Source organism: Triticum aestivum, chromosome 1A (genome assembly GCF_018294505.1).
Source record: "Triticum aestivum cultivar Chinese Spring chromosome 1A, IWGSC CS RefSeq v2.1, whole genome shotgun sequence".
Classification (NCBI taxonomy): Eukaryota; Viridiplantae; Streptophyta; class Magnoliopsida; order Poales; family Poaceae; genus Triticum; species Triticum aestivum.
The window spans coordinates 310,650,247-310,659,529 of NC_057794.1; positions in this window are offsets into that span (position 1 = coordinate 310,650,247).

The window sequence follows — 9,283 nt, forward strand, 5'->3', positions numbered from 1 at the left end:
TAAGAGGCTCATTGATAAGCAGGTCTATGGGTTCTTTACCAGCAGATTTATTGAGCGCCGTTACATTGCATATATGATTAGAGAGCCCATGCATGTATCTTGTCAGAACAAACCAGCCCATTGCATTGTTCTTGTTTTTGTACCTGGCCATCTTGAGATTTTTCTTCATGGACTTGGTTTTGGTCTTCATCTTTTCTTTCTGTTTTTTGGCTATAACCAGTTCATGCTTCAGCGATTTATTTTCTTCCTTGAGCTTCTTCATAGCACTGTAATTGTAGTCTCTTATTTATGTTTTCACCATGTGTTTTATGTACCCAATTGCTTCCATAGCAGCTGTGTCTTCCGACATTGCATAATTTATATATTGTATTCCAGGGATAGCCATTCGATTGTCATCATTTCCAAGGTACGATCCAGGCGTGTGGAAAAACAGTCGCACAGATTCTTGCGCCATTGCACTGCTTGGTACGGTACTCAGCCATTGGAAGGCCCAAAGCTTGTAGATGAGCATCTAGCATCATCTTGTAAGGTATTTTCACCAGGGGTGGTGCGGCCTATGATATTAAATACATGTCAAGGCATAATAGGAGAGATTAATTGGTAAAGCATGGGTAAAGCTGTGAATTTGATATCTACCAGGATCCTTTGTTTTATAGGTATCTACATTATTCTGAAGGACAATGCAGTAGAATACATGAAATTTAGGATACTGTCGTATTGTAATGTACATGGTAGTGAGGCACTTGTTTTCCAAAGCTAGAAGTTGTTGCAGGAACAATATTAAGCGTGCAGCCTACCAAATGAGAAAGCCAAAGAACTATGCTGTTATTTACTGCTCTAAGAAGCATTTCCTAATATCCAAAATCAAATAGTTTTTTCTTGATCTTAATTGTTTTGTGCCATCGATTATATCTTAGGTTATAAATTTAGTCCGTGTATTAAATGCAGGGGCAGAACATTAACCTCAGAATTTCCCTGTGAGTTCTCATACTCATTGTACCATGCTGCATATGAGGACAAGTGGCTGTGGATCTCTTCTAGGCATGGTGCATCATTCTGTAGTAATCATTCACCATAGCGAAAGCATAGATCAGGCAAATTGCTCTGTTTATCAGAATGTGTGTGGTCTTGGGGAAGAGATATAACCGTTGGGTGCTGTTCTTCAGGCTGGTCATTGGTTGAAAAATCTTCTTCTGGAGAAAAGCTGTCGTGCATCTCCTCTGCATCTGGTGGTGTCTCCTGTAAAAGATGTGGAATAAATTAAACGTTGTTTCTGGCTGTGATTTGAACGAAGAAGTGAATGTGTTAAGGTGTAGCTTCATCACAATATCGTAAGGGCAGTTACTCGCGGTTCAGTGGAGGAGTGTTGCTGCTCACGAGGCACTGAGACAGAAGGAGTGGCATCAACCAACAAACTTGGTGGTGGATTCGCCGGCGACTCCATCGGTGGAAAAGTTGACACTTGTCGTATGAGGAGGAGAGGGCTATCGATCTAGGGTTCTAAAAAGGAGTAGTCTGTCGATCTATGGCTACAGTTGGCACTCCTCATGGTAGTAATATGAGGACCCGATGGGCTTTTTGTGTGGCTGCTGGGACTGGGCCTAAACAACACAATCTCAAGCCTTATGTAGCAGGTAGAACAAAATGGGCTCATCAATCCATGATCTTAAATAAAATTGAGGGGAATTAGATAGTACATTTACTTAGATGGATTACATAGTAAACACGCAAGGACTTAAAGAGGCATATTTAGTCCGGAAACAATGATATATGGTGGTACATAATAGGTATCACGATAGGCCATCTGGAAAAGATAGCCAAATGGCGTGCTTTGCTGCGTTGTTTGACCTGCATTATTTTCCTAGGAAGCAGAATGGAAGTGGGTTTGTAGACTGGCTGCTGCAACATTCCTGCCAGGAATGAAAAACCAAGTTTGTTATGATATCATAGCAATTTGTTAATGCAATATATGAACCTACCCATGCATATATTATACCTTAGTTTCTTGGCATGTTTGGAGGCTCAACCGTTATCTTTGCACGCCGTGGATATAGGGGCATGTAGTGATGTCCGGTATGCATATAGTCTGATTGGCATCTTCTAGGTGTTATGTAGATGATGATGTAGTCCAGGATATCAATTACACTGTCAACCCATCCGAAGCAGCTATACTTATCTGTATCTACCAAGCCTTGTCCAAGCATATCAGTCCGCTCAACCAAAATGAATGGGCTAAGTAGTTGGCTTGCTATCTCATGTTGCAGAATCCCGGCTAGAACTTCACTTATAACAATGCGAACAAATCTGCTAAAGGTAAGTTTGTTCACTACCATAAGAAGGAGACCAAGGAATAGCTCTAAAGATGCGACCACCAAGCTCGATGTGTCCTCTAGCAACAACAGTCGATCTAAATGTGGCAAATGTAGCAAATTGAACATCCCTTCATAATACACAAGGAAAGCATCATAACTGATTGGTTTTACATGACATATCTAGATGCTGGTTGATACGTCTATTTTGCATCACGCTTTTATATCGATATTTATTGCATTATGGGCTGTTATTACACATTATGTCACAATACTTATGCCTATTCTCTCTTATTTTACAAGGTTTACATAAAGAGGGAGAATGCCGGCAGCTGGGATTCTGGGTTGGAAAAGGAACAAATATTAGAGACTTATTCCGCACAGCTATAAAAGTCCTAAAACTTCACGGAAGTTATTTCCAGAATATATAAAAAATATTGAGTGCAAGAAGTTCCAGAGGGAGGCCACACCCTGGCCACGAGGGTGGTGGGCGTGTCCCCGGCCTCGTGGGCCCCTTGGTGGCCCTCCGATGCCCATCTTCTGCTGTATGGAGTCTTTCATCAAGGAAAAAATCATAAGCAAGCTTACGGGACGAAACTCTGCCGCCACAAGGCGGAACCTTGGTGGAACCAATCTAGGGCTCCGGCGGAGCTGTTCTGCTGGGGAAACTTCCCTTCGGGAGGGGGGAATCATCACCATCTTCATCACCAACGATCCTCTCATCGGGAGGGGGTCAATCTCCATCAACATCTTCACCAGCACCATCTCATCTCAAACCCTGGTTCATCTCTTGTATCCAGTCTTTGTATCTAAACCTCAGATTGGTACCTGTGGGTTGCTAGTAGTGTTGATTACTCCTTGTAGTTGATGCTAGTTGGTTTACTTGGTGGAAGATCATATGTTCAGATCCAGTATGCATATTAATACCCCTCTGATTATTGACATCAATATGCTTTGTGAGTAGTTATGTTTGTTCCTGAGGACATGGGAGAAGTCTTGCTATTAGTAGTCATGTGAATTTGGTATATGTTCGATATTTTGATGAGATGTATGTTGTCTCTCCTCTAGTGGTGTCATGTGAACGTCGACTACATGACACTTCACCATTGTTTGGGCCTAGAGGAAGGCATTGGGAAGTAATAAGTAGATGATGGGTTGCTAGAGTGACAGAAGCTTAAACCCTAGTTTATGCGTTGCTTCGTAAGGGGCTGATTTGGATCCATATGTTCATGCTATGGTTAGGTTTACCTTAATACTTCTTTTGTAGTTGTGGATGCTTGCAATAGGAGTTAATTGTAAGTGGGATGTTTGTCCAAGTAAGGACATCACCCAAGCACCGGTCCACCCACATATCAAATTATCAAAGTACCGAACGCGAATCATATGAACTTGGTGAAAACTAGCTTGACGATAATTCACATGTGTCCTCGGGAGCGCTTTTCTCTATATAAGAAATTGTCCAGGCTTGTCATTTGCTACAAAAAGGATTGGGCCATCTTGCTGCACTTCATTTACACTTGTTACTTGTTACTCGTTACCAATTACCTTATCACAAAACTATCTGTTACTGATAATTTCAGTGCTTGGAGAGAATACCTTACTGAAAACCGCTTATCATTTCCTTCTGCTCCTCGTTGGGTTCGACACTCTTACTTATAGAAAGGACTACGATAGATCCCCTATACTTGTGGGTCATCAAGACTCTTTTCTGGCGCCGTTGCTGGGGAGTGAAGCGCCTTTGGTAGGTGGAATTTGGTAAGGAAAAATTTATATAGTGTGCTGAAATTTACTGTCACTTGTTACTATGGAAAGTAATCCTTTGAGGGGCTTGTTCGGGGTATCTTCACCCCGACCGGTAGAGCAAATAGTTGTTCCTCAACCTAGTCAACCTACTAAAAATGAAAATGTTTACTTTGAAATTCCTTTGGGTATGATAGAGAAACTGCTAGCTAATCCTTTTGCAGGAGATGGAACATTGCATCCCGACTTACACTTAATCTATGTGGATGAAGTTTGTGGATTGTTTAAGCTTGCAGGTATGCCCGATGATGTTATCAAGAAGAAGGTCTTCCCTTTATCTTTGAAGGGAGATGCATTGACATGGTATAGACTATGTGATGGTATGGGATCATGGGACTACAAACGGTTGAAATTGGAATTCCATCAAAAGTTTTATCCTATGCATCTTGTTCATCGTGATCGTAATTATATATATAATTTTTGGCCTCATGAAGGAGAAAGCATCGCTCAAGCTTGGGGCAGGCTTAAGTCAATGATATATTCATGCCCCAATCATGAGCTCTCAAGAGAAATGATTATTCAAAAATTTTATGCTCGACTTTCTGACAATAATCGCTCCATGCTCGATACTTCTTGTACTGGTTCCTTTATGTTGAAGACTATTGAATACAAATGGAATTTATTGGAGAGAATTATACGCAACTCTGAAGATTGGGATCTAGACGAAGGTAAGGAGTCAGGTATAACACCTAAGTTTGATTGTGTTAAATCTTTTATGGATACCGATGTTTTCCGTAAATTTAGCACTAAATATGGACTTGACTCTGAGATAGTAGCTTCTTTCTGTGAATCATTTGCTACTCATGTTGATCTCCCTAAGGAGAAGTGGTTTAAATATAATCCTCCCATTGAAACAAAAGTAGTTGCACCTATTAAAGTTGAAGAAAAGATTATCACTTATAATGATCCTATTGTTCCAACTGCTTATGTTGAGAAACCACCTTTCCCTGTTAGAATAAAGAATCATGCTAAAGCTTCAAATGTGTTCAACAAAAGTAATATTAAGACACCTAAAGCCCCTGAGCAAGTTAAAGTTGAACCTAATGTTGCTATGGTTAAAGATCTCTTGGCCGATAATATTGATGGGCAGGTTATTTACTTCTGTGATGAGACTGCTAGAATTGCTAAACCTGGTGCTAAAGATAAACATAGACCCGTCGTAGGCATGCATGTTATTTTTGTTAAAATAGGAGATCATTGTTATCATGGCTTGTGTGATATGGGTGCAAATGCTAGTGCCATACCTATTTCCTTATACAAATAGATTATGCATGATATTGCACCAGCTAAAATAGAAGGTATTGATGTTACCATTAAGCTTGCTAATAGAGATACTATTTCACCAATTGTGATTGTTAGAGACGTTGAAGTCTTGTGTGGGAAGGCTAAATATCCTGCTGAATACTGTCAATGCTAAGATAGACTGCAATAAGGATATTGTCTCTGTTGGTTTAGGGGATATGTCTCATGAGTTTAATTTTTCTAAATTTCATAGACAACCCCATGATAAAGAATTGCCTAGTAAAGATGAAATTATTGGTCTTGCTTATATTGTCGTGCCTCCTACTGATCCATTAGAACAATACTTGCTAGACCATGAAAATGATATGTTTATGAATGAAAGAAGGGAAATAGATGAAGTATTCTTTAAACAGGGACCTATTCTGAAACACAACTTGCCTGTTGAAATCCTAGGGGATCCTCCTCCACCCAAGGGTGATCCCGTGTTTGAGCTTAAACCATTGCCTGATACTCTTAAATATGCTTATCTTGATGAAAAGAAGATATATCATGTTATTATTAGTGCTAACCTTTCAGAGAAGGAGGAAGAGAAATTATTGAAAACTCTGAAGAAGCACCGCGCTTCTATTGGATATACTCTTGATGATCTTAAGGGCATTAGTCCCACTCTATGTTAACACAAAATAAATTTGGAGGAAGACGCCAAACCAGTTATTGATCACCAACGACGGCTGAATCCTAAGATGAAAGAAGTGGTAAGAAAAGAAATATTAAAGCTCCTTGAGGGAGGTATAATTTATCCCGTTGCTGATAGTTAGTGGGTAAGTCCTATCCATTGTGTCCCTAAGAAGGGAGGTATTATTGTTGTTCCTAATGATAAAGATGAATTGATTCCGCAAAGAATTATTACAGGTTATAGGATGGTAATTGATTTCCGCAAATTAGATAAGGCTACTAAAAAAATCATTACCCCTTGCCATATATTGATCAAATGCTAGAAAGATTATCCAAACATACACATTTTTGCTTTCTAGATGGTTACTCTAGCTTCTCTCAAATACCTGTGTCAGCTGCTGATCAATCAAAGACCACTTTTACTTGCCCTTTCGGTACTTTTGCTTATAGACGTATGCCTTTTGGTTTATGTAATGCACCTGCTACCTTTCAAAGATGCATGATGGCTATATTCTCTGACTTTTGTGAAAAGATATGTGAGGTTTTCATGGACGATTTCTCCGTTTATGGATCCTCTTTTGATGATTGCTAAGCAACCTTGATCGAGTTTTGCAGAGATGTGAAGAAACTAATCTTGTCTTGAATTGGGAGAAATGTGACTTTATGGTCAATGAAGGTATTGTCTTGGGACATAAAATTTCTGAAAGAGGTATTGAAGTTGAAAAAGCTAAAGTTGATGCTATTGAAAAGATGCCATGTCCCAAGGACATTAAAGGTATAAGAAGCTTCCTCGGTCATGCCGGTTTTTACAGGAGGTTCATTAAGGACTTCTCAAAAATTTCTCGGCCTCTAACTAATCTATTAAAAAAGACATTCCTTTTGCCTTTGATGATGATTGTGTAGAAGCATTTGAAATACTTAAGAAAGCATTAATTCCTGCACCTATTGTTCAGCCACCTGATTGGAATTTACCCTTCAAAATTATGTGTGATGCTAGTGATTATGATGTAGGTGCTGTTCTAGGGCAAAGAGTTGATAAGAAATTAAATGTTATTCAATATGCTAGTAAAACTCCAGACAATGCCCAGAGAAATTATGCTACCACTTAAAAAGAATTTTTAGCAGTTGTATTTGCTTGTGATAAGTTCAGACCTTATATTGTTGATTCTAAAGTAACTATTCACACTGATCTTGCTTCTATTAAATACCTTACGGAAAAGAAAGATGCTAAACCTAGACTTATTAGATGGGTGCTCTTGCTACAAGAATTTGATTTACGTATTATTGATAGAAAGGGAGCTGAGAACCCCGTTGCAGACAACCTGTCTAGGTTAGAAAATGTTCTTGATGACCCACTACCTATTGATGATAGCTTTCCTGATGAACAATTAAATGTCATAAATGCTTCTCGTACTGCTCCATGGTATGCTGATTATGCTAATTATATTGTTGCTAAATTTATACCACCTAGTTTCACATACCAGCAAAAGAAAAGTTCTTCTATGATTTAAGACATTACTTTTGGGATGACCCACATCTTTATAAAGAAGGAGTAGATGGTGTTATTAGACGTTGTGTACCTGAGCATGAACAGGAACAAATCCTACGCAAGTGCCACTCCGAGGCCTATGGAGGACACCATGCTGGAGATAGAACTGCACACAAGGTATTGCAATCAGGTTTTTATCGGCCTACTCTCTTCAAGGATGCTCGTAAGTTTGTGATGAATGTCAAAGAATTGGTAATATTAGTAGACGTCAAGAAATGCCTATGAATTACTCACTTGTTATTGAACCATTTGATGTTTGGGGCTTTGATTATATGGGACCATTTCCTTCCTCTAATGGGTATACACATATTTTAGTTGCTGTTGATTACGTTACTAAGTGGGTAGAAGCTATTCCAACTAGTAGTGTTGATCATAACACCTCTATTAAGATGATTAAAGAAGTTATTTTCCCGAGGTTTGGAGTCCCTAGATATTTAATGACTGATGGTGGTTCACATTTTATTCAAGGCGCCTTTCGTAAAATGCTTGCTAAGTATGACGTTAATCATAGAATTGCTTCTCCTTATCACCCACAGTCTAGTGGTCAAGTAGAGTTGAGTAACGGAGAGCTCAAATTAATTTTGTAAAAGACTGTTAATATATCCAGAAAGAATTGGTCCAAGAAACTTGATGATGCATTATGGGCCTATAGAACAACATATAAAAATCCTATGGGCATGTCTCCGTATAAAATGGTTTATGGTAAAGCATGTCACTTACCTCTTGAACTAGAACATAAGGCATATTGGGCCATTAAAGAGCTCAATTATGATTTCAAACTTGCCGGTGAGAAGAGGTCATTTGGCATTAGCTCACTTGATGAATGGAGAACCCAAGCTTATTAAAATGCCAAGCTGTTTAAAGAAAAAGTTAAAAGATGGCATGATAAAAGGATACAAAAGTGTGAGTTCAATGTAGGTGATTATGTATTGCTATACAACTCTCGTTTAAGATTTTTTGCAGGCAAACTTCTCTCTAAATGGGAAGGTCCTTACGTTATCGAGGAGGTCTATCGTTCCGGTGCCATAAAAATCAACAACTTCGAAGGCACAAATCCGAGGGTGGTGAACGGTCAAAGAATTAAACATTATATGTCAGGTAATCCTATAAATGTTGAAACTAATATTATTGAAACCGTAACCCCAGAGGAATACATAAGGGACACTTTCCAGAATGTTTCAGACTCCAAAAAGGAATAGGTATGTGGTACGGTAAGTAAACCGACTCCAAAACAGTTCTAATGGCAATATTTCTCCGTTTTGGAATATTTAATAAACTAGGAAAATAAGAAGCAGACCGGAAAGGACACGGGGCTTCCACGAGGGTGGGAGGCGCGCCCTACCCCCTGGGTGCGCCCCCACCTCGTGGGCACCTCGTGTGCTCTTCGGACTCCGTTTTCTTGCACGATACTTCTTTTGGTCGGTAAAAATTCATTATATAATCTCCCGAAGGTTTTGACCTTCGTATCACACAAATATCTCATGTCTTTGTTTCGAGCTGTCCTGCTGCAGATTAGAGCAATATGTCGTCCTAGGATTCAAAAGGAGAAAGCTATGTGGCTGATTACCTTGCAGATCCTAAGGTCTATGGGGACGTGGAGCATTGTGGTTGGACTACGAAAAAAGAAGAGGACTATGAACCCAAGGGAAAAGAGGAGACGAGCTCAGACGAAGATGAAGTTCCATTACCTCAACCTGGGGACATGCAT